The following is a 24,970-nucleotide window of genomic DNA, read 5'->3' as shown; positions in this document are numbered from 1 at the left end:
AAGAATGTTGAGTGCCATCATTGTGGTAAGATGGGTCATATTAAGAAAAATTGCTTCCAACTGAAAAGGGAGAAGAAAAACGGTAGTGGCAATAATGAGAAGAAGGATCATAATAGTATTGATCAGATTGCCACTGCTACAAAGGAACTTGTCATTATGTGTTATGATAATAATGTGAATTTTACATACAATGAAACTAATTGGGTTATTGATAGTGGAGCTTCGCTTCATATCACCTCTAAGAAGGAGTTCTTCACTTCATATACATCAGAAAACTTTGGCACATTGAAGATGGACAATGAAGGCTTGGCCGAAGTTGTAGGTGTGAGAGATGTGTGCTTGGAGACCAATAATGGAGAGTAAAAACTCACCAAAGGCTCATTAGTTGTGGCTAGAGGTAAGAATGAGTCTTCTCTGTACATGTTACAGGCCAAGATCTCTAAGGTTCTTTGTAATGTCGTGAAAGATGGATATGCAATTGAGTTATGGCACAAGCGACTCGGTCATATAAATGAGAAAGATATTGACTTGTTGGCTAAGAAAAATTTGCTCTCTGGAGTAAAGAGTGAAAATTTTGAGAAGTGTGCACATTGCTTGGTAGGAAAACGAAAAAGAGTTTCATTCAAGAGTCACCCTCCATCAAGGAAAAAAGATTTACTAGAATTGGTACATTTAGATGTTTGTGGTCCAATAAAACCAGTAATACTTGGTGGTGTAGCTTATTTTGTGACTTTCATTGATGACCATTCAAGAAAACTTTGGGTTTATCCCTTGAAGATGAAGGACCAAGTGTTTGATGTATTCAAGCAATTTCAAGCTTCAATAGAGAGACAAACAGGAAAGAAGTTGAAATGTATTCGATTAACAATGGTGGTGAATACATTAGACAGTTTGTTGAGTACTGCAGACAACAGGGTATTCGACATCAAAAGACACCTCCTAAAACACCTTAGTTGAATGGTTTAGCTGAAAGAATGAACAGAACATTGATTAAGAGAGTCAAATGTTTGATTTCACATGCAAAACTACCCAAATCCTTTTGGGGTGAGGCCTTGAGTACCACAACACATGTTATCAATTTATCTCCTATTGTTGCTTTGAATGGTGATGTACCAAACAAAGTCTGGTTTGGCAAGAATGTTTCCTATGACCACGTAAGAGTATTTGGTTGCAAAGAATTTGTTCATGTTCCAAGGGATGAGAGATCCAAGTTGGATGTCAAGACTCAAGAATGCATCTTTCTTTGGTATGGTTCTGATGAGTTCAGCTATAGACTATATGATCCAGTTGATAAGAAAATTGTGCGGAGTCGATATGTTGTATTTTTTTAGAATTAGACTTTAATAGACATTGATAAATTGGAGAAGACAATATCNCCCCTGGCATATGATGTAGCATACGTATATACCTTAAAATATGGATATAATACCTGTTTTATCCGTACATGGCCTTATGGTAGGTGCATGTACACGGCTTGGGCACTCCCGTCTCTTCTGGCACTGGCTCGGACTTGTCGGGCCAACCGGTCTTTAAGGTCACCCGTGCCATCATAGCCCATAAGGAACCCGCTCTAATTTCCTTTGGCTCGGTTCCTGCATGGTTAAACCGGTTCAACCGTGAAATCAGACCGGGTTTAAAAAGTAGGGTATTACACAAATGGCTTTCAAGATTGGCTAACCTACACACAGATGGAATGATGACATGACTAGTCTACTTACAGGATAAATGATGTAAAACACTCCATAAATTAAAGTCAACGTCCTCTCCTCACTTACCTATTATATAGAATAGCTCACGCCCATACGAACGAGATCCGGCATGCAGTGACGCAAGTTTCTAGTAAAACCTAGCATAAAAGGGTGAGTTTAGTATGTTTCTATTTTAGGATCATAACCAATGAAGTACGATGGTCTCAACACATTTAAAATCACTATAGGAAGTTGGTCGACAAATTTAGGCCCTATCGGAGCCCAATAGGCCTCACTGGTAGGTCAACTAGTAGGCCAGGCACTCATCAGTCATGCCCGTTTATTGGTCTACAGTGGGTTTTTGCTGTTCACCTCCACTCTTCATCCCACCTTGGGGAAACCACAAGGAGTTGATTCGACCACAGTTTCCACACATCTAAGGTCCCATATTGTGATTCTAACCTAGATCTAGGGTCTATTCAAGGTTTTAAGCACATATCTTACCTCTTTGCTCAAGAACACCTTCAAAACTCTAAATTTCTTCTTCAACTTAAGAAATCATCAAATGCTCTTCAAATCCTGTGATTTCTTTATCTAAATCTTCAAAATCAACATGTGGGTCTTCCATTAAACTTTAGATTCAACTCCTCAAGTGGGATTAACAAGATCTAATGGATTTCTACCCGAATCAAAGGGTTTCACTTAGGGTTTCTTGAGGGTTTAAGAAATTTAGCCTTTACTCACCTCAAATCATAGATCTCAAGACAAAGATCACTTTTCTAGTGCTGAAATGGAAATATCTAACCTTGGCGATGCACATGGAGCATTTCTTCTTCTTCTTCTCCTCTTTTTCTTCCTTTCTTTTCTCTCTCTTCTTTAGTCTTCTCACCCATCTTGTAAAACATTAAATGAGGGAAAAGAAGGGTAATAATTTCTATTTATACTTGGGTCAAAATATCTAATGACCAAACTGGTAGGTCACACTGGTGGGTCTGACCCACCCATGACCACCCACTGGTTGGCCGAAACTTAGCCATAATTGGGATTTCGAAGGGACTCGGCTCTCGACATGTATTTCACTCCTGGCATATGATTTAAAAATACATACTCATCATAAAATATGGCTATGTACTTTTCTTATCCATACAAGGGCTTGTGATATGTGCAAGTGCATGGCTTGGGCACACAGACTTCACTAGGCACTAGTTCAGACTCATCTAGCCAACCTAAGTTTAGAGTCACCCTTGTTATCATGTTTCATAGGGTACCCGTCTTAACTCTTTCAGGTTCAGATCCTGCATGACCAAACCAAACTAACCGGGTAAATAAACCAGGTTTAGAAAGTAGGGTATCACAATGGCATTGCACCATAGGGATTTTCTCCTCGTGTTTGTCATCTAATGTACCTTGTCCTTCATAATGTACCCATTATAAGTGCCATTCACACTAATTTTCCTCCTTATAATCTTGTAGCCTTGATTCTCTTTTATCCCTTGCTTTAACCAATTCCTCTTCAATTTTTCATCAGTTTCTCATGTCTTCCTCATGGAATTTGCGGAATGTCATCACGTAAAAGATAAAGAGGTTGCTTCCTTATCACGAAGTGGAACCACTCCGAGTAGGAAGAGGAGAGGTCTAGCCCCGAGCTCTTTAGCACACAAGGCCAAGGCAAGGAGAAGTACTCCGGTAGACCCAGAAGAGTATGACGAGTGCCTGTTCCAGAGCCTTGAGGCAACAGTTTCTTGGTCCACTTTCTCCAAAAGACCCATGCTCATGGAGAAGACCGTAGTGGTGGTTGATTTTTCTGGGTACAGATGCTAGAGAAATTTACCACGCTCGGTTGGCAGGCTATGCTTTTAGTTAAGTCCCCTTGCTATCCTGAGCTTGTCAGGATGTTTTACTGCAATTTGGAGGTTTTATTTGATGATAGGGTGTATGCCCTTACTAGTAGGATGAAAGGACGGGATATCTGACTCCCTATAGAGCTGTTGGCGGAGATCTTGGGCATCTCTATAGAGGGCACTTGGTATTACTATCCATCCAAGGGCAAGGCTTTGGGCCCCTACATCAGCCAAGAGCTATAGAACCATGTCATGAGTCCATCTATGGTAGAGTAGTCCATCCTGAGTCTAAGACAACATTCATTCTGGAGGTTCAGTTCTTTAGCCACCTGGTTCAGTTCAACCTGCACTCCAGAGCCGGTTACAGGAACCAGGTGAACTTCATGGGAGCTTATATGGCATATTGCATCTATATAGCCTTGGGGAATGCTTCTCGCATATGCCTCCCATTTGTTATTATGAAGACAATGGAGAATCACACCGCACATCCATCTGATGGTAATTATCTGTATGCCCGGTCCCTCACCAAGATATTTGAGTACTTCCAGGTGGACCTACAGGGTGAGGAGGGAAAGTCCCCAATTGGACAAGTTTTCCCAGGGGAATTAACACAAGAAGGAATTGTACGGTTTGATGGAAGCCACTGAGGGGGATAGAGCTCAGGAGGGGGAGGATGAGGAGGAAGATGACTATTACATTCCCAAGCTGGAGGAGGAAGAGGAGTTTGAGGAGGTGGTTTCTATCGATGTAGCACCACCATTTCCAGGTGAGGCTTTTGATTTCCAATGCATGATGGACCGGTTAGCGGCACTAGAGGCCAATCAAGAGAGAATCTTAAAGAATCAAAAGGAGAGTGCTGTCTATGAGAAGACTCTCTAGGAGACCCAGGTGAGTATGTTGATGGAGCTCCAGGACCTATCTGATGATGTGGATTCACCTCCAGGGAAATTGTGATACCCTACTTTTTAAACCGGTATAAATACACGGTTGACCTGATTTAACCATGCAGGACCCGAACCAGAGAGGGTTAAGGTGGGTTCCTTATGGACCATGATGGCAAGGGTGACTTTGAACACAGGTTGACCAGACAAGTCCGAGTCAGTGCCAAAGGAGACGGTTGTACCCAAGCCGTGCACATGCACGTATCATAAGGCCATGTACGGGTAATGCTAGTATGTAACTGTATCCTAGAGTGCATACGTATAATATACCTTGTGCCGAGAGTGAGATACATGTCGAGAGTCGAATTCCATCAAAATCCCACTTGTTGGCCCATTTTTGGCCCTCAGGTGGGCGGTCACAGGTGGGCACATCCGCCCAACTGAGTGACCCACCCATATGGTTACTAAATGTTTTAAAAAGTATGAATAACATTTATTGTGTTTTTCATTTTCTCATTATTACACTAAAGAGTTGGTGCGAAGAGTAAAGAGGAGAGAGAAAAGAAGGGAGAAAATAGAACGGAGAAGAAGAAAGGGGAAGGAAGAGGAAGAAGAAATGGATTTAAGCGGCGCTAAGGTTTGATCTTCCCATTTTGACGCCGAAAGAGTGATCTCCAACACGAGATCTATGATTGGAGGTAAGCAAAGGCTATGTTTCTTAAACTTTCACCAAACCCAAGTAAAACCCTTGATTTGGGTAGAGTTCCTGGAGGTCTTGTAAATCCCCCTTGAGATGATGAATCTAAGGTTAATAGATGGTCTATGTGTTGATTTTGAAGGATTTGAAGAAGTGTTTACAAGATTGGAGAAGCATTGGTGATTTCTTGAGCTAAGAAGTGATTTTGGGGTTTTGAAAGAGTTCTTGAGCAAAGAAGGTAAGATGGTTTTTCAATCCTTAAATCTAACTTAGATCTAGGTTAGAATCATCTTATAAGACCTTGAATGTGTAGAAAATGTGATTGGAAAAGCCCCATTTGATTCCCCAAAGGTTGGGAAAAGTTTCAAGGGAAAAGGCATTTTTTCGCCCTCTCAGGTGGGCCGGGACCGGTGGGCTGAACAGCCCACCTGAGAAGACCGACGGGCTGGGACCGGTGGGCAGAACAGCTCACCTGAGAAGGCAGGCCCTTGGTTCCCACCGATGGGTCAGGATCGTCGGGCCGAACAGCCTACCTGAGAAGACCGATGGGTTGGGACCAGTGGGCCGAACAGCCCACCTGAGAAGACCGGTGGGCCGTGACAGGTGGGCTGTCCGACCCACCCGTGAGGCCCCCAACGTGATTTTTGTGTCCAAATGGACCCAAAACAGACGTGCAACCTTCTTTTATGATTCTAAACATGATTTAACCATCGAATCTTGTTAGTTTTGACCCCAAAGTGGTGAAATGCTAACCCCCTTCACTTATGATAGATTCACAAAAATTTATGTTTCTCACGCCGGATCTCATCCGTACCGGGCGTGAATCTTTGTACACAACAAGTAAGTGGGGAGAGGATGTTTGACCTTATTTTAAGGCTTATTTGGCATCATTCAATTGTATCTAGACTAGTCATGTCATCATGCAAATTATGTGTAGCATAGTCATCCTCATATAATTATGACATGTGTGTCGTGTTCTACTTTCTCAATGCTAAATGATTGATGTGCTTATGTGGTGAATGATGGGATCATTGTGCATGATGCATTATTAGACTAGATGTCATTGTCAGCTTGGAAACGAGTGCATTGGTGGCCCGTGGAATGGGACGTGGTGGCACTATGCAATCGTACTATGTCATATAGGAGCATGCGGTTTAGGGTTATCATCTTCCCATGCTACTACCCTTCCCAACAGGGGTTGAGGTGTTAGGTTATCACTTGGGGGGAAGCAGTGGTCGCAGGTGTCGGGTCACTGTGGTGGTTAGACATACGCCCAACTGTTCATTAGGACAGTCGGCAACTTCAGTGGTATATTCAAGAGGGCCAATCGTACTGCTTGTAAATCGCTGGAGTTAGTACCTTTACTTTCTGTCATTTATTTTTATGTTGAGAGCCGGTAGTCGGCATGCTTTAATTTTTCGAGTACTCATAATGGGCCTTCTCCGACAGCCCTATGGGTGTATCGTGGGATGGAGTTCGCGGCTCGTACTCGGAGTATACGCGCATTGTGGTTGTAGTAGCACTAAACTAAAGACTTAGTAATGTTTAGGTGGATGAGGTTTAAAATGAATTGTATAGCATGTAGTTCATATGGATGTGATTGTTGTGTGGTCCTTCTGTTCACTTACTGAGCTAGTGAGCTCATCCCACGTGCGCACCTCTTTTAGATGATTTTGCAGGTCACCAGCCTGAAGATCAAGGGTCAGGCCCCACAATTGAATTCCCCGAAGACGATTGGTGGGTCCCCGAGGAATATGAGCACGGTACGGATTGCACGTGCGAGGGCTGTGCTGCGAGACCGCAGTATTGACGCTGTACAGGCTTTTACTTTTTGATTCTTTTGATGACCCCTTTTTGTGTATTTGGTACGTGAATTGTTATTCTTTTTGTGTAAATATCATGCCTGCGAGCCCACATGTATTTATCTATATACTATAATTTGGGTATCAAGTATATTGGGGGTATTTACAGGAAAATTAAGTCTTCCACTGAACTTTTGAACGTTTATCTTAGATGTGTGTATGCTGTGGTTGGGTACTGTATCAGATGATCCTGGCAGGTTTGGGTTAACCGGAGTTAACCTGGTCACCGGTCCAGTTTTGTGTGAACGGGGTGTGACAGAAATAACGATGAGCCTAAAACACCTTCAAGAGGACATGGATTTGGTGAACTGTCGCTTTAATTACTATGGCCATTGCCTCCACGTTAACTCGAGGTCCTGTGAGTCATAGATTTAGATGATGATTGATGGGACAAAAAGTTAGAATATATATATATATATATTTTATGTAATTTGTTTTGGGGAAACTTTTATGTTACTATGTTTTTCTTCTTCTTTTCTCTCCTTTTATTATGTAACTCTCTCTTGTCTGGAAGCTTTTCTACTCTCATTTTGGGCATGCAACATGATGAAATTTTAAGTTTTATATCATTATAGCTTTTATGTGAAGTCTTTTACATTTTCCCCAACCACAATCCTATTATAGATTCTACAAGGTTTAATCTTGCAAGCTGTGTGATTAGAGCATCGCACTCTGATACCACAGTTGTCACGCCCCATTCACATAAAGCTGGACCGATGACCGGGTTCCCTCCAGGTAACCCAAAACCACTAGGATCATCTGATACAGTAACCACAAAACAGCAAACCACATCTAACACAGAATATAAAAATGTAATTCAATGAAAGACTTGTCATATATATATATATACTTGGAAATCTTTTCACTTACTCTTGATACCCAAATTGTTATACATAGTATATTTATATGTGGACCCATAGGCATGATATTTATATATAATAATTATCGAGAGCATAAAAATGGAAATATACTAAAAGAATAAAAAAGAAGAATTGTGTTTGGTATTAGCTATTGTTGTCCGCAACACAACTCTCGCATGGGCATCCGACTCCGTGATCAAATCCCTCTATTGGTGATCAAGTTAACTCCTGTTAACCCAAAACTTGCCAGGAACATCTGATGCAGTAACCATAACACAGCATACACACAACTAAAGAAAGTAAAATCTATATTTCAGTGGAAGTCTTATATGTATATACCTGTAAATACCCCAATACTCTTGATACTCAAATTGTGTTACATAGTACATTTACATGTGGCCCATAGGTGTGATATATACAAAAGAAATACAATTTAAATATCCAGAGCACAAAAGGGGTAACATAACAAAGATTAAAAAAGAATCTCAGGTCGGGTATCACTGTTGTTGTCATACAACACAACTCTTGCACGGGCACTCAGCACCATCCCCATGATATTCAGGGACTCACCAGTCCTTAGCAAAAAATTCTACGGTGGATCCCAGCTCTAGCTTCTCAACCGAAAAACCTGTAAGATCATCTAAAAATGGTGTGCATGTGGGATGAGCTCAGTAGCCCAGTAAGTGAAAAGAAAGACTAAGCAAGCATTCGTAATATAAATGAATCTATATGCATGAAAAGTCCATTTTTATTATCCTAAATCACCTAAGCAACATTACTAAGTCATAGGTTATGTGCTACTCACAACCACAGTGCGCGTATGCCCCGGGTACAAGTCACGAACCCCATCCCGCGATACGCCCATAGGGTTGTCGGAGAAGGCCAACCATGGGTACCCAAAAAAATAAATTACTGCTCCTCAATGACATTAAAGTAAATTGGTCCTTACCCTACATTAAAGTAAATGCAATACGATTGGCCCTCTGATTATACCACTAAAGTTGCCAATTATCCTAGTGATCAGCCAGGCGTACTTCTAACTGCCGTCATTGGTAAACAACCTTGGGTTTATCCTTAGTGATATACCCAACACCTAAATGCCTACAGGGAAGGTTGTAGCACAGGAAAATGTCATTCTTAACCGCATACTTTTATATGAGGTAGTACGACTACATAGTGCCACCGCTTTCCATTCTATAGGCCACCAATGCATTCATTTCCAAGCCAACTATGGCATCTAATCTAGCAATGTTTACTAATTGAAATCATCCATCTCATAATCTATGACAAGCATTAAGCATTTGAAATTTAAAGCACAACAACACATATTATAATTGAATTGTTAAAATGCACTAGCAAAGCATGTAAATGGCATTCAAGAATGGCTAATCTACACACAAATAGAATGATGACATGACTCATCTGCATATAGGATAAATGATGCAAAACACTCCATAAATTAAAGTCAACATCCCCTCCCCACTTGTTATGTATAATAGTTCATGCCTGGTACAAGCGAGATCCGGCATGCGGTACGCGAGTTTCTAGTAAAACCTATCATAAAAAGGTCAATTTTAGTATATCTCTACTTTAGGATCACAACCAATGAGGTATTTTGATCTCAACGCATTTAAGATCACCATAGGAGGCTGCCCAACAAATTTGGGCCCTATCGGAGCCCGATAGGCCTCACTAGTAGGTCAACTAGTGGCCAGGCGCCTCCGGGTCACGTCTGCTGTTTGGGCCAGTGGCTCTATCCAACCGATGAGCCCCTATCGGTGGGTTGGGTGCCAATTGGTCTATCCCACTGGTCAGGCCAGAAGCCCAGTTATGACTGGAGGGCCCCTAATTGGTTGGTTCGACACCTACCAATGCCACCCACCGATCTACAGTAGGTTTTTGCTGTACACTTCCACTCTTCATCCCACCTTGGGGAAACCATAAGGGGTCAATTTGACTGCATTTCCCACACATCTAAGGTCCCATATTGTGATTCTAACATAGATCCAGGGTCAATTCAAGGTTTTAACCACAGATCTTACCTCTTTGCTTAAGAACATGTTCAAAACTCCAAATCTCTTCTTCAACTCAAGAAATCATCAAATGCCCTTCAAATCTTGTGATTTCTTCATCTAAAACCTTCAAAATCAATATATAGGTCTTCCACTAAACCTTAGACTTATCTTCACAATTGGAATTAACAAGATCTAAAGGATTTCTACCCGAATCAAAGGGTTTCACTTACGATTTCTTGAGGGTTTAAGAAATATAGCCTTTACTCAACTCAAATCATAGATCTCACACTTTATCCTTGTTTTTTTTTAATCTCACTACATCTTTTAATTCTTTAAAGCTTTTATATTTACCCAACCTCGGGTCTAATTATAAAATTCTATAGGGATCTATCTTGCATGCAATGAGTGGGTAGAGCATCGCGCTCTGATACCACCGTTGTCACACCCCGTTCTCACAGAACCAAATCGGTGACCAAGTTAACTTCTGTTAACCCAAAACCTACTAGGATCATCTGATGTAGTAACCACAACATAGTATACACACAACTAAAGAAAGTAAAATCTATATTTCAGTGAAACTCTTGTATGTATATACCTGTAAATATCCCAATACTCTTGATACCCAAATTGTGTTACATAGTACATTTACATGTGGACCCATAGGTGTGATTTATATACACAAGAAATACTATTTAAATTCTAGAGCACAAAAGGGGTAACATAATAAAGAAAAAAAAAAGAATCTCGGGTCAGGTATCACTATTGCTGTCATGTAACATAGCTCTCGCACAGGCATTGTGCACTATTCCCAAGATCTTCAGGGACCCACCAGTCCTCAGTAGAAAATTTATAGTGGGTCTCATCTCTAGCTCCTCAGCTGGAAAACCTAGAAGATTATCTAAAAATGGTGTGCATGTGGGATAAGCTCACTAGCCCAATAAGTGAAAAGAAACACTAAGCAAGCATTCGCAATACAAATGAACCTATATGCATGCAAAGTCCATTTTTATTATCCTAAATCACCTAAGTGTGAGGGTAGTGGCTGAAAAAATTCTCTCCTTCCACTTTTTTTTTTTCGGGGGAAGGACTTTATGCATTCGGCCCTCTCTCCTCTCTTTCTCTTTCTTAGGGAGGGGTGTGTCGCGTGTGCTTACCCATGGGCCCTGCACCTCTATACCACCGCTTAGAGATACGTGGAGGCCTATTTCACACGAGTGTGAAGGTCATCGTTAAGATAGGGATTGGTAATGGTCTAAAACAGGGGATTGGGATCATACAAAAGGGTTTGGAGTTGCCACCTAGGATTATAGGCCTAGGACCTAGGGGTGAGGCCCGAAAGTTGGTCTGGTCCAGAGATTTAAGGTATGTGTCAAATTGAAGATTTGGGAAGGTGTTACGCACCCAATCTACCCGTTTAGCCGGTCTTCCTACTAAGATACTTAAGAATGAACATTTTCCATAATTATTCTTATTCCATATGTATGGCTAAGTTATCACACATATATATTGACTAAATTTAAATAATTATGTACACTAAAACAAGGTCAAAATAAAGTCTACATTTTACTAATTTGGGTGAGAAATTATACCTGGGCTTGGCCCCTATTTCAGGTCAAGAGGGGTGGGACCCCAATTAGTGCTGCACGAATTCTTTTGTGAATCCTCCTGGCTCAGGGGAAGATGGTCTTGACCTCTAACTTCCTTTCTTTAGAGATGTTAATTGTGGTAATGTTTGGACAGATTTTTTACTAGTAACCACAGTATTGATTCGATAGAGCTTCCGCTAGGGATGGGCTACTTTTGGATTTTGGCTGAGGTGGCACTCCGACAGAGCTTTCACTAGGGATAGGTTGTGGGAGTGCTAGGCTAAGGTGGCTCTCTGGTAGAGCTTCTGCTAGGAATAGGCTATGGGAGGGCTAAGTTGAGGTGGCACTCCGGTAGAGCTTCTACTAGGATAGGCTAATTCTAAGGATTGAGGAACTTCAAAGGCCCGAAGAACACTTCGAAGAATACTTTAGATCTTATGAAGATCTCTCCAAAGACTTGAAGAACCTCAAATGGGGGTGGGAGACTAAAGGGAAACTTTTCCTATACAAAATCTCACTCAAAGAAGGCAAAGGTTTGAAGAGTTTCGTAGGCCCGAAGAACACTTCGAAGATCTGAAGAACACTTCGGCTCTGGTGATCTTAAAAAACCTCAAGGCGGGAGGGGAGGAGAGAGGGTAGAGCTTATCTACTATGGATGCTCTTAAGAGGCTTGGGTGTTTTTGGTGTGTAAAACCAAAGGGAGGGGGTATTTATAGAATTTTTGAACCAATGGGGAGGAAAGAGGACTTTCCTCAACCAATGGGGTGAAAAAGTGATTTTTCTAAACCAATTGGGTGAAAGTATGAAATTTTGGACCAATAGGGTGGAGGGCAAATTTCTTTGGCCAATGGGTGAAAATTAAATTTTTTTGGGCCAAAGAGGTAAAAAGATGACCCAAAACTAGCGGAAAAATGTATAGTGCACAAGCAAGTGAAGAGAAAATATCTTCACTAATTCAGTTATGGGAACGCATATTCTAGCCATCGATGGCGGTGTGAGGGTAGCGGGCCTCAGATTGGAGATATCCCTGTCACGGGGAAGGTCTCTGGGATTTGGGCCTTCTCTCCTCTCTCTTGATATCCTTTAGTGGATAAGGTGGGGAGTGCTTTATATGTGCTTTTATGGGCTCCACACCATCGTATCACCGCTCAGAAATACGTGGAGGCCTATTTCACAGGTATACCAGGTTCGTCATAAAGATGATGTTTGATGATAGTCCAATATGGAGGATTGGGATCATACAGAAAGGGTGTGGAGTCGCCACCAAGGGTTATGGGCCTAGGACCCAGGGGTGGGCTGGATTCCTAAGAAAAGAGCCAAAAAATTGGTTTGGTCCAGAGATTTAGGGTAAGAGTCAGGTTATAGAGTTGGGAAGGTGTTAGGCATCCACTCTACCCAGTTCAACCGGTCTTCCTACTAGATGCTTAAGAACGAACATTTTTCACAATTTATTCCTATTCTGCATGCATGGCTATATTATAAAAATATGCACATTAAATAAAAATAACTACTTATGTACACTAAAGCAAGGTTAATTAGATATCTACATTATGCTTAAATGAGGAGAGAGATTATACCTAAATTTGACTCCTATTTCGGGTCAAAGAGGGGTGGGCCCCTGGTTGATGCTAATTTTTCTCGTAGATTCTCCGGGCTTGGGGGAAGATAGTCTTGAACTCCAACTTCCGATTTTAGGAGACGTTGACTGTAGTTATCTATGGACAGAGGTCCCACTTAGGATTGGCTTATTTATTGATTGTTGATTCAGGCAGAGCTTCCGCTAGGGATGAGCTACTTTTGGAAAGATTCCAGGGCCACTCAGGCAGAGCTTTTGCTGGGGATAGAAATTTTTGAAAAAGATTGAAGGGGCACTCAGAGCTTCCGCTGGGACCGGCTACTTTTGGAATAGATTCCAGGGGCCCTCGGGTAGAGCTTCTTTAGGGATGGACTATAGAAGGCTAGGCTGAGGTAGCACTCGGATAGGGCTTCGGCTTGAAACTTTTTTTTTTTGGAAAAAAGCCAAAAGCACTCAATGGGGGAAGCTAAAAACTTTCCATTTTTGGAAAAACATGGATCAAACTAAAACTTGGATTAAAGTTCTTCAAAACCCTGAAGAACACTTCGAAGATCCGAGCAGAACTTTGGATCTTTATAAAGATCGCTTCAAAGGCCTAAAAAAACTCAAAGGGAAAGGGAAGGAGGAGGAGAGAGGGAAGAGCTCCTACAAGAAAGGGGTTGCTCTTAAGAGAGTCTTTACTGTCTTTCTACAAGTGAAAGGAGAGGGGTATTTATAATTTTTTGAAATCAATGAGGTGATGACACCTAATTTTTACCCAAAGGGTAAAAGCCAGTGACATGACATAAAGTGGGATGTGATATTTTTAAAAATGGTGAAGATATTTTCTTGCTTGTGAAAGTGGACAAGATCTTTTCTAATAAATAGAATCTTTTCTCAAAAAGTGGGATTTTTAGTAGAAAACCTAACTGTCAGGGGAATTTTTAGCAGAAAACCCGACTGTCAAGAAAATTTTAATCAATGAGGTGATGACACCTAATTTTTACCCAGTGGGTAAAGACTAATGACATGACAGAAAGTGTGATGTGTCATGACATAAAGTGTGATGTGACATTTTTGAAAATGGTGAAGATTTTCTCTTACTTGTGAAAGTGGACGAGATATATTCTTGCTTTTGAAAGTGGACAAGATATTTATGGAAAATGGAATCTTTTCTCAAAAAGTTGGATTTTTAGCAGAAAAACTTGACTGTTGGGGGAATTTTAGCAAAAAACCCAACTGTCGGGAGAATTTTGGGAAAATCTCCGGAAGTATCGGAAATGGCTTCTGGGAATTATTAAGGGAGATGCGCAAGTCCGATTTTGATGCACCTTATATCATTGGAATCATATTTCCGAGTACTATCCATTTGTATGATCACTTTCAACTAGATTCCTTTGCATATGAAAAGTTAAAATTGGACCCTCTTTCCTCCCGCATCGGGTTTAGGGTTTTCGGGTAAATCAGGGTTTGGGGATGGTTAAGGGTAGATGACTACTATCAAGCATCTCAATTGATTAAAAGTGAGAGTTTGTGTCCACCGTCCTTGTATCGTGGAGGGTGACAAAACTCTGTGTCTACAGAATGCCCCCCTTTTATCGAGGCTTGTGCCAATAGCCAAAGGGCAAAGAAAAGAACGACCACATTTTATCACCCAGAGTATGTACTACGATCATTTTTCTCAACAATGATGGAGATGAAAATGCACCAGGTAATATTTCTAACTAGTCAAAGTTTAGTCCAGTTTGGCGAATGCCATTCTAGAAATGTTGTTTGCAGAGGTCTGAACCCTCTCTGCAGAAGGGATTTAGCAAATTCACCTTAGTTTCCTTTGACCGGGCTTCCATATGCAGGTCTTGGGTGGGGTTTCTAGGTTGGGCCTTTCAATCCAGTCTGAGCTTTAACAAATTCACCTTAATTTCCTTCTACTGGGCTTCTATGTGCCGATCTTGGGAGGAGTTTCTGGGTTAGGCCTTTCGATCCAATTGGGATTTTGTCTTAGTTTGGATGTATAATGAAACTGGACTCCTTTGGACTGGTGCAAATGATTGTGGGTCGCTAGGGTTAGTTAAATAAGGTTGGCCTGCTCGGGGCCGATGCAATGAGATTTTCCCACTTAAGGCCAATGTGATGATGATTTGGCTGCTTGGGGCTGATGTAATGAGATTTGGCCACTTGAGGCCGATATAATGATGATTTGGCCACTCGTGGCTGATGTAATCATGATTTGGCAACCTGAGGCCGATATAATGAGATTTGGCCACCTGAGGCCGATATAATGATGCTTACTATGGATTGCTCTGAATATGGTACCAAAGAGGATGTTGATTCTTAACGATCCTTTCCTTGCAAGATACAGATACAGTGTTTCTTTTTGGATTTTTCTTTTCCCTCACCTTGTTTGTTCCTCTTTTATTTTCTTTCTTTGTCTTTTCTTCATATACTTTGTATTTTTGAAATGAAGAATTTCTTAATTTTAAGAAACTTTTTTGCTTTTTTATTATTTAGGCATGATGAATTCCACAACTCAAGCATTCATCAGGGCAATTGGAATAATGTGAAAATTCAACCATGGTGCAATTCCATGCATGAATACAATTCTCCTACCAAAGGGAGGAAAGATGAGCTACAATCTGAGGAGACAATTCTTGGAGTGGATAAAAATCCACCTATTCCTCCGGAGTTAGACATATCTCAATGGTCCTGAACCGAAATACATGGAGATTAGTGTCCCCATGTTGAGGTGCTTGTTTGAGTAAGCCATGGTGCAATTTCATACATCTGATCTGGTCAAGCATAGACAAATTCACTAATTTTAGCAGGTCTGGCGCAGAGATGCCAATGTTTTACATCCACTTCCTCAGTATCTCATCCAAAGAATCCATAATCTTTCCTGAAACCAAATTAATCAAAGAAGAGGTATAATGACATTAGCCATTGTCACAACCAAACCTTTACCACTACGCATCAAAGTCCTGACTAATCAAGGGTGGGGAATGAACTGGCCTTTGATTAATAGTGTCGGGTGACAATCTTTGGGGGTGAGATGAAACCCTAGATAGGTATTGGAAGGACCATAGGGGAATGATAGATTCTTAATGGCAATGTATGCCGAATGGCGATTCTTCGGGAAAATAAAGTTCTAGATGAGATGTAATGGACCATAGGGGAATGATAGATTCTTGATGGTCATAAATGCCAAATGGCAATTCTTGTGGGACACAAGCTATGATGATCATTTAGGCTTCCTTGATTATTAATCTAGGAACTAATTTATTGCCTTGAGATGGTTAAGACTGCACTTGAGCATGTCAAGTTGCCTACGTATCCTTTGGGAGGAATCAGGTCTAGCGTAGTTTGGGCTATTCACCAAATTAAACATAATATCTCTTGAGTTGATCCATGTTGACCAATCTTGATATTTTTTCCCCATTATGATCAGTAAGCTTCACTGCTTTTCCTGGTAGAATTTTTTTGACAGTAAATGGGCCACTCCAATTGGGCTGAAACTTTCCTCTTGGATCATGAATTGGAGCTCTTTGTTCACGAAGGACAAGCTCACCCTCTTCTATGTGTCAGGGCTTCACTTTTTTGTTGAAAGCCCTTGCTATTCTCAGTTGATACTTCCTTAGATGATTTATAGCCTTCATATGCCTTTCATTAATAAAATTGAGCTCATCGTGCCTAGCTTTCACCCATTCTCCTTCTGGTAATTGACTATCCAATAGTACCCTTAGGGATGGTACTAGGATTTCTACTAGAAAAACTTCTTCGATTCCGTATACTAAGGAGAATGGAGTTGCCCCAATCAAGGATCGTACAGAAGTCTGATATGCCCATAATGCAAGTGACAACTTGTCTGCCCAATCCTTATATGTTTCTACCATCTTATGGAGCATAACCTATATTCTTATTGGTTGCTTCTACTTCCCCATTGGTCTATGGCCTATAAGTGGTAGAGCGATGCCTCTTGATGCCAAACTTTGTGTAAATCTTATTAGTTTTGCCCCCAAAATGGGATCCTTGATCTAATATCAACTCTTGCGCTACTCTATACTGGCTAATGATGTTTTCTTGAATGAAATTTGCTACCTTGGTTGATGTGAGAACTACATATAATTGGGCTTCAACCCACTTGGTGAAGTAATCAATGGCCACCAAGAAGAACTCATGTCCTTTGGATACTTTGGGGTTGACCTTCCCTATGATGTCAATGCCCCAAGTGGAGAACAGCCAGGGGGAATTGAGTGAGTGTAATTCCGTTGGCGGGATATGTATGATGCTGGCAAATATCTGGCACTTGTGGCATTTCTTGACATAGCTAACACAATTTGTTTCCATTGTATTCCAATAATATCCCAGTCTGAGGATCTTCTTGGCTAACATTTTGGCATTCATATAGGGTCTGCAAAGGCCTTGATGAATTTCTTCCATGATTGTCTGAGCTTGCTCTTCATCTACACACAATAGCTGTATCCCATTATAGGATCTTTTGTACAACAAATCTCCTTGAAGGATGAACTGGGTAGCATATCTCCTCAGGAACTTCTTTTCCTTGTCGGTAACTTCAACTTGATACTTCTTCTCCTTGATAAGTCCACAATGTGAGTGACCAAGATCGGCCATCTATGGTGAGAGAATTCACCGTATTCTGGTAGATGGACTTGCTTTTATGCTCCACTAAGAATGGTCAAATCTTGGCCATCGGATTACATTCTACCATTGATACCAAGGTTGCCAAGGCGTTAGCAAACCGGTTGTTATCTCTTTGGAAGTATTCAAATGAGATCTTCTCAAATGTCTCATCACCTCTTCCAAATGTTCTCGGTACAGCTTTAGCTTTTCATCTCTGGACTTCCACCTTCCTTCTGTTTGACATATGAAAATGGCTGAATCCCCATATACCTTGATTCTTTTAACTCCAATGATTAGGGCTATCTCAAGTCCCAAGGCACATGCTTCATACTTAGTAATGTTATTGGTACATAAGAAATCAAGGCAGAATGATGAAGGCAGATAAAGGTTGTCTAGAGTGACAAGAAAAATCTCTGCACCACACCCCTTCTGGTTGGTTGCTCCATCGAAGAATAACTACCATTCGTTGGATGCGTCTTCCTCTTCAATTGTTGAAATCTCTTCATCTAGGAAAGCATCATCTAGGGTCTTCCATCTTCTATTGGGTAGGTAGCGAAATGATTGACTATAGCCTGGCCCTTGATAGCTTTTTGAGCAACATAAGTGATGTCAAATTTTGATAACAATAGTAGCCAATGAGCCATTACTCCTATGAGTGCTAGTTTCTCAAAGAGATACTTGATTGGATCCGTCCTTGAGATCAATCGTACTGGATATGCTATCATGTAATTTCGTAGCCTTTTAGTGGCCCAAATCAATACAGCATTGGTTCTCTCCAAAGATGTGTACCATGTTTCATACTCCATAAACTTCTTGCTGAGGTAATATATGGCGTGCTCCACCCCCTTATCTATTTCTTTTTTAGCAAGCAATAGCCTATTGAATTTTCTCCAACTGACAAATACAGCAAGAGCGGTTCTCCTTCCACTGGTGGTTTCAACACTAGCGGGTTCATAAGATATTTTTTTTATCTTATCAAAAGCCTATTGACATTGATTGTTCCATTTCGTGGGCTGATCCTTCTTCAGCGACTTGAAAATTGTCTCACAAGTCTTGGTCAGCTGGGCTATGAACCTTCTGATGTACTGGATGTGAGACCCAAGAACCCTCAGATTTGCTTCTCTAAACGAGGTGCGAGCAATTCTTGAATTTCCTTGATCTTGATGGGTCAACTTTGATGCCTCTTTCCCTCACCAAGAAACCCAACAACTTCCCTGCCGTTGCCCCGAACACACACTTCTGGGGTTTCAACCTTAGCTGGTACTTCTTGATCTTTTCGAAGAAACGTCTCAACGTGGGAATGTGCCCCAGTCGATCTCTTGACTTCACAATCATATCATCTACATAGACCTCCACATCCTTGTGTGACATGTCATATAGGATGGTTGTAGCTGCTCTCTAATAAGTTTCCCCGGCATTCTTCAATCCGAAAAGCTTGACCTTGTAGCAATAAGTATCCCGTGGAGTAATGAAGGTTGTCTTCTCACGATCCTCTGGATGCATACTCACTTGATTATATCCTAAGAATCCATCCATAAATGATAGCAAAGCGTGCCCTACGATGGTGTTGACCAATACATCAATATGAGGTAATGGGAAATCATCTTTCGGGCTCACTTTTTTGAGATCTTGAAAATCCACACACATACGTACTCTTCCATCTTTCTTTGGAACTGGTACAATGTTGGCCAACCATCGGTGGTACTCTACTACTTGTAAGAAATCTGCATTCCATTGCTTTATGACTTCTTCTCTAATCTTTTCACTCCATTCAAGACGCATCCTTCTGAGCTTCTGCTTGATGGGCTTTTCCCCAGGGTAAGTCGGCAAACGATGTTGTACAATGTTGGGGTCAATTCCAGGCATATCTTCATACGACCAGGCAAAGATTTCTATAAATTCCTTTAGTAAGCTGATCATCTATTCTGCTTCTTCATGTTCTAGGGTGATACCAATTTTTATCTCTCGAGGGAATTGGTTAGTTCCCAAATTAATAACCCAGGTATGCTCACAGATGGATTGGGCTTTCTTTGGTTTGCATTGTTTTATTAAGTTTTGATATTCATTTAGATCATCATCGGAAAAAGGAGGCAAGTCATACTCGGAATAGGAAATTTCATTCATAAATGAAGGAGTGACAAACCCAACATACATGGACTCTTGACTTTCCCTACGGGAACAACATAGTCATAAACAGAAGACACGATGATAGAATTGTATACATAATGTTCATCGATAGACTCAATGACCGACTTGATGCTAGTGGTAATTTGTTGGTTGACTCAATGGCATAAGTGAACTTGAAGTCCTCTCCAATGCTCATCCAGTTCAGGAGTGGTTCAGTAGACTGGTGGATGAGTAATTGAGGCAAAGGGCCATCTTCTTCTCCTTCTAGGATGATTACGGCTACCTCTTCGATAGCAGCGGTGTACTTGTCTAGCTTCTCCCTTGGGCCATACTTCATCTGCCTGATTTCATCATCTCTGAAACCAAACTTGCCGAGGGAAGAATGATGGTCCAGGCTGCTCAAGCCCTCTTCTATGTAGTCCAGCTTCGTCATTCTGTTAATTGAAGCCATCCCTGCTCCCTGATCACATCTTTGACTGCCTTCACAGGATCTCCCATTACAATTGGTTCTAGCATAGTACATGCAAACCATCATCCTCTGAGCTCTTCTCTACTTGGAAAAAACATTTTTTCCCCTGAACGGCCTTGGTTTGAGGTCATAAAGCTCTTGTACTTGGAGCTTTTGTAGAAGAGAGTAGATGTGGGAAAAAATAGACTCCAGGTGAGCTTTATTTTCTCTTCCTATTCCCATTTAAGAAGAATCCTAGGGCTTGGTGTCTTTTTTGACTGGATCAAAGTTACGGGACTGATACTGGAAGACCCACTCTCAATGTAATCAACTTCCACTATTCTAGTAATACAACTCTCCTGATCACTCTTCTGAACTTGCATCAATTCTACTTCATATGTCACCCATCCAAACTCGTCCTAAAAGAACACTTCGAATCCTGGATGCATTTTGCGGCAGTCTCATCAAACCATAGCTCAACATTTTCACAGAATGGGAAATCTTCTCCTTCTCTTACAAAGTACCCATTGAGAGTGGGGTAGTATGTGGCGGACATTTTTCTAGTCATCTTCAATATCTTCGCCTTGCCCTTCCTTGGAGGAACATACCCCAATCCATTCTTGCCCTTTTTGATAATTGGGGTTGGTAACTTGGATACACCTTGTGCGTACTTTCCCAATCCCATACCAGGGAAGTACTTCATGTTCTTCATCATTTGGCCCACAAGAGGGCTCAATGTTGCCTCATAGTCAACCGAGGTGTTTGCTTCGATTGCCCCTTTTGCAATCACAGCACAAGTGCCTTCTCTCTTAAATCCACTGAGGCAGACCTCTTCTGTCTTCTCTTTCCCTTTCTCTATAATGGCCACAATATTAACTACTTCTAGGTCCACTGAAAGGACAATCACTTTTTCTTCATGTATGAACTTGACTTTTTAGTGGAGGCTAGATGAGACAGCCTTAGCATGATGTAACCACTGCCTCCCCAATAGCATGTTGAAGGAAGCCGGTATATTAATGACTTGGAAGTTGACACTAAATTTCACTGGGCCGATCATCATAGCCAAGGTGAGTATTCCCATAATTTCCCTCTTGGTGTTATCATAAGCCCTTATGGTTTGGCCTGTTGCTTTCATTTCACTCATGTTAACACCAGTGCTGCAGGATGATCTTAAAGGCAAGATGTTCAAGACCGACCCATTGTCGATGAGGACCTGAGGAATAGTTTTCTCAAGGTAATCCACCATGATATACAATGCCTTTTTGTACAGACCCCCTTTGGGAATGTCAGCGTCTGAGAATACTAGAGATTGTACTATGTATGTTGCCCCTACTATGTGGGAAAGCTGCACCGGGTCAATCTCGATCGGTACTTGTACTTGAGTGAGGATTTCAATACTGCCTCATGATGAGAGTAGAAGCAATCAACAATCCCCAGATGAAAATGTTGGCTTGAGCCTTCTTCAATTAAGCTAACACTAGATTTTCTGGTTCCTTTATCAAGCTGCTAGAGCTTGCCTCATAATTCTTGGGTTGCTCTACTGCTAGAGCCTTGCCTTTATAGTCTTTACCGCTCCTAGTCTCCATCACTGTGATGGGCTTCTTTATAATGATCTCGGTGGGATACTGATCTTCATCATCACTATCCATAATGGTAATCATCCCTACCATCAAATCATCTTCAACGGACTCCCCTTCTTAGCTTGGGGTAGGGAGTCAGGGTCCTCCACAGATATCGAGAGCCCTAGCTCTCATCTTCTTTACTGCATTGGACAGCGTTTGGAATGTAGCATCCACTGCCTCTACAAATGTATCTTGTGGCCCAATTTCTTCCAGGTCGTTTAGCTACTCCTTGTAGTATTGTTCACTGACAGTCACTTCACCTAGCATCTGGCTGATTTTATCCACCCTTCTTTGCATTTCTAGTGTGTTTGAATAAATCTCACACATCTTTTCTTCCATCTCAACTAGAGAGGTCTGCTCTTCCATGTAAACCTCTATTGCCCTTCCTTCATCTTCAGGCCCATCATCAACTAAACCTGATGTGGAATCACCCTCTCCTATGTAGAGAGAAGGCTGAATACCACCTATTGGATCTGGTACCAGGTCATCGCTACCGATGACAAACACTGAGTAACTTCCTAGATCCCCGGGGGAATAGTACACAGATTCATCATCTACATCTTGCTCCCATGGCCCAAGGTAGTCATCCCAGTCTAGATGAGCACTATCACTATCGTCATCATTTTCACCATTGTCAGTGTCTTCTTCCTCAGTGACTTCCTCCTCACTGGGTTCGTCATCTGATTCATCTTCTTCTATGTCACTCCCTATATGGATTAGGGAGGCATCTTTTTTAATCTGCTCCCCCACTAATAGTGCTATCACTGTCCTTAGGAGATCATCTAAAACTTCCTCAATTGTTTCTGACTTATGCTCTGGTGCGGCCATTGGTTGAATAAAAGGTGTGGGATCTACCTCTTAGTCTTCCTCAAGGGCATTCACTAAACCTAATGATGAAGTCATTTTTAGAGAATCAGGCAATTCTTGCACATTCCTCCAGTCGTACCTACCAAACCATCCTTCCTTTGGGTTATAAATTGAACCTTAGGAATGGGATTCATAGTAAGTTGATGATGCATATGAAGTGGGGTGGTATTATGGGATGTAACGTTATAGGTAGGGTATCCTGATGGAGATGGTGAATGGTAAGATGGAGTGGGTGTATGGTGAGAGGGAGATGGGGTTTCCTCTCTTTGAGGATAAGGTAAAGGTTGTTGTGATGTAGAGGGTGTTAATATTGTAGAGGTAGAGGATTGTATAGTGGATATTAGGTGTAGTTGGATGGAGGTAAAGGTTGATTGGATGATGATGGAAGGTTTGATCCTGGATAATAGGAAGGAAATGGTTGGTTGGATGAAGGAGGGAATGTGGACATCTGCCCTTCTGCTTCTTCTGATGACTCTGATGATTCTTCTACACAGGAAAGTTTCATGGCCTTTGTTCTTTATACCAAGGTCTTTCGATTGTCACGGGAGGTCAAATGACCCTTTTGCTTCTTAGGTGAATGAACTGAGTGGGATCACTTCCTTCTTACTCATCATCATCCAGATTACCAACTGTACCATGATTTAGAAGTGGGTTGGTAGTAACATCAGGAGATTGCTTGACTTTGACTTCAATCGTCCCATTATCCACCAGATCTTAAACTGCATGTTGCAACCCTAGACATTTTTCAGTGGAGTGCCCCTTATGGGTATGATAAGTACAATACGCATGGTCCTGACACCAGTTTGGGAGAGGATTGGACATCTCTCTTAGAGCCACTGTTCCCAATAACCCTTGCTTCTTCAGTTTCTCATATACAACTGTAATTGGCATCCCCAAGTTTGAAAATTTCCTTCTTTGATGAGGGGGCCTTTGACCCGAAGCATCCGCTTTTATCACAAAGGGTTGTGATAGAGATATGGCCACCACTAACTGTTGGGTTGAACTAACAACATTGGTCTTAGGACCCTTTCCCCATCCAACCTTGGAGCTCTTCGTGGCATCTTGAGATATTCCTAGGTATTGTGCTTCCCTTAGAATCCAATTCTCAATGCGTGTCCCCGTAGCTATCACCGCTTCAAATTTTTGGAAATGTTGGTAATAGAGGACATCATAGTAGGGCTTAGACATACTCTCGATCATCATTTCTACTTGTTCTGCTTCAGAAGGCCGCTCTGCCATCTTGGCGGCCTTGTCCCTGAACCTCATCAAGAAGGCGGTGAACCCTTCCCTAGGCTATTGCCTCAAGGTTTCTAGCTCTCGATGCTTCACATCTACCTCAGTGTTATACAAATATTGTTTGGTGAATGCTTTTACCAACATTACCCAATTCTGTGTCTGCGCTGGCTCCAACTGTGTGAGCTATCTCAAAGCTATTCCTGATAATGTCAACATAAATGCTTGACCCATCTGATTTTCTGCTAGTTGCCATGACTTGGTAATGCTAAGGAAGATTTTCAAGTGTGCTTTAGGATCCCCTAATCCATCAACCTGTCAGTTTTCCACTTGAACTTTTTAGGGATTCTTGCTCTAGAGAAGAAGCTCATATCATCAGTGTAATAACCTGCTTCTTAAACCCGGTCTGATTTCGCGGTTGAACCGGTCTAACCATGCAGGAACCGAGCCAGAGGAAATTAGAGCGGGTTCCTTATGGGCTATGATGGCACGGGTGACCTTAAACACCGGCTGGCCCGACAAGTCTGAGCCAGTGCCAGAAGAGACGGGAGTGCCCAAACCGTGTACGTGCACCTACCATAAGGCTATGTACGGATAAAAAAGGTATTATATCCGTATTTTAAGGTATATACGTATGCTACATCGTATGCTTGGGGTGGGGTTCGCGCTGAGGTCCGAACCCAGTCAAAATCCCAAGTTTTGGCTCTCAAGTGGGTAGGACAGGTGGGTGCACCCACCTGAGTGACCCATCCAAGTGCACTATTAACTTAATTAGGACTGGTATATATAAGGCTTTATGAATTTCTTTTCTTTCCATTTATTACCCCCGTACATTGGTGAGGAAAGTAAAGAGGAGAGAGAAAAGAAAGGGAAGAAGAAGGGAAGAGAAGGAAGAGGAAGAAAGGAAGGACTTCAGTGGCGCCGAAGCTTGATCTTCTCATTCCGGTGCCGGAAGAGTGATCTTCAACTCTAGATCTACAGTTGGAGGTAAGAAAAGTTGGGTTTTGTGAACATTCACCATATCCAAGCTTCAAAACCCTTGATTCGAGTGTG

This window comes from Macadamia integrifolia, unplaced genomic scaffold (genome assembly GCF_013358625.1).
Source record: "Macadamia integrifolia cultivar HAES 741 unplaced genomic scaffold, SCU_Mint_v3 scaffold2844, whole genome shotgun sequence".
Taxonomy (NCBI): domain Eukaryota; kingdom Viridiplantae; phylum Streptophyta; class Magnoliopsida; order Proteales; family Proteaceae; genus Macadamia; species Macadamia integrifolia.
The sequence above is the reverse complement of the archived record's forward strand: the minus strand, read 5'-3'. Positions refer to the sequence as shown.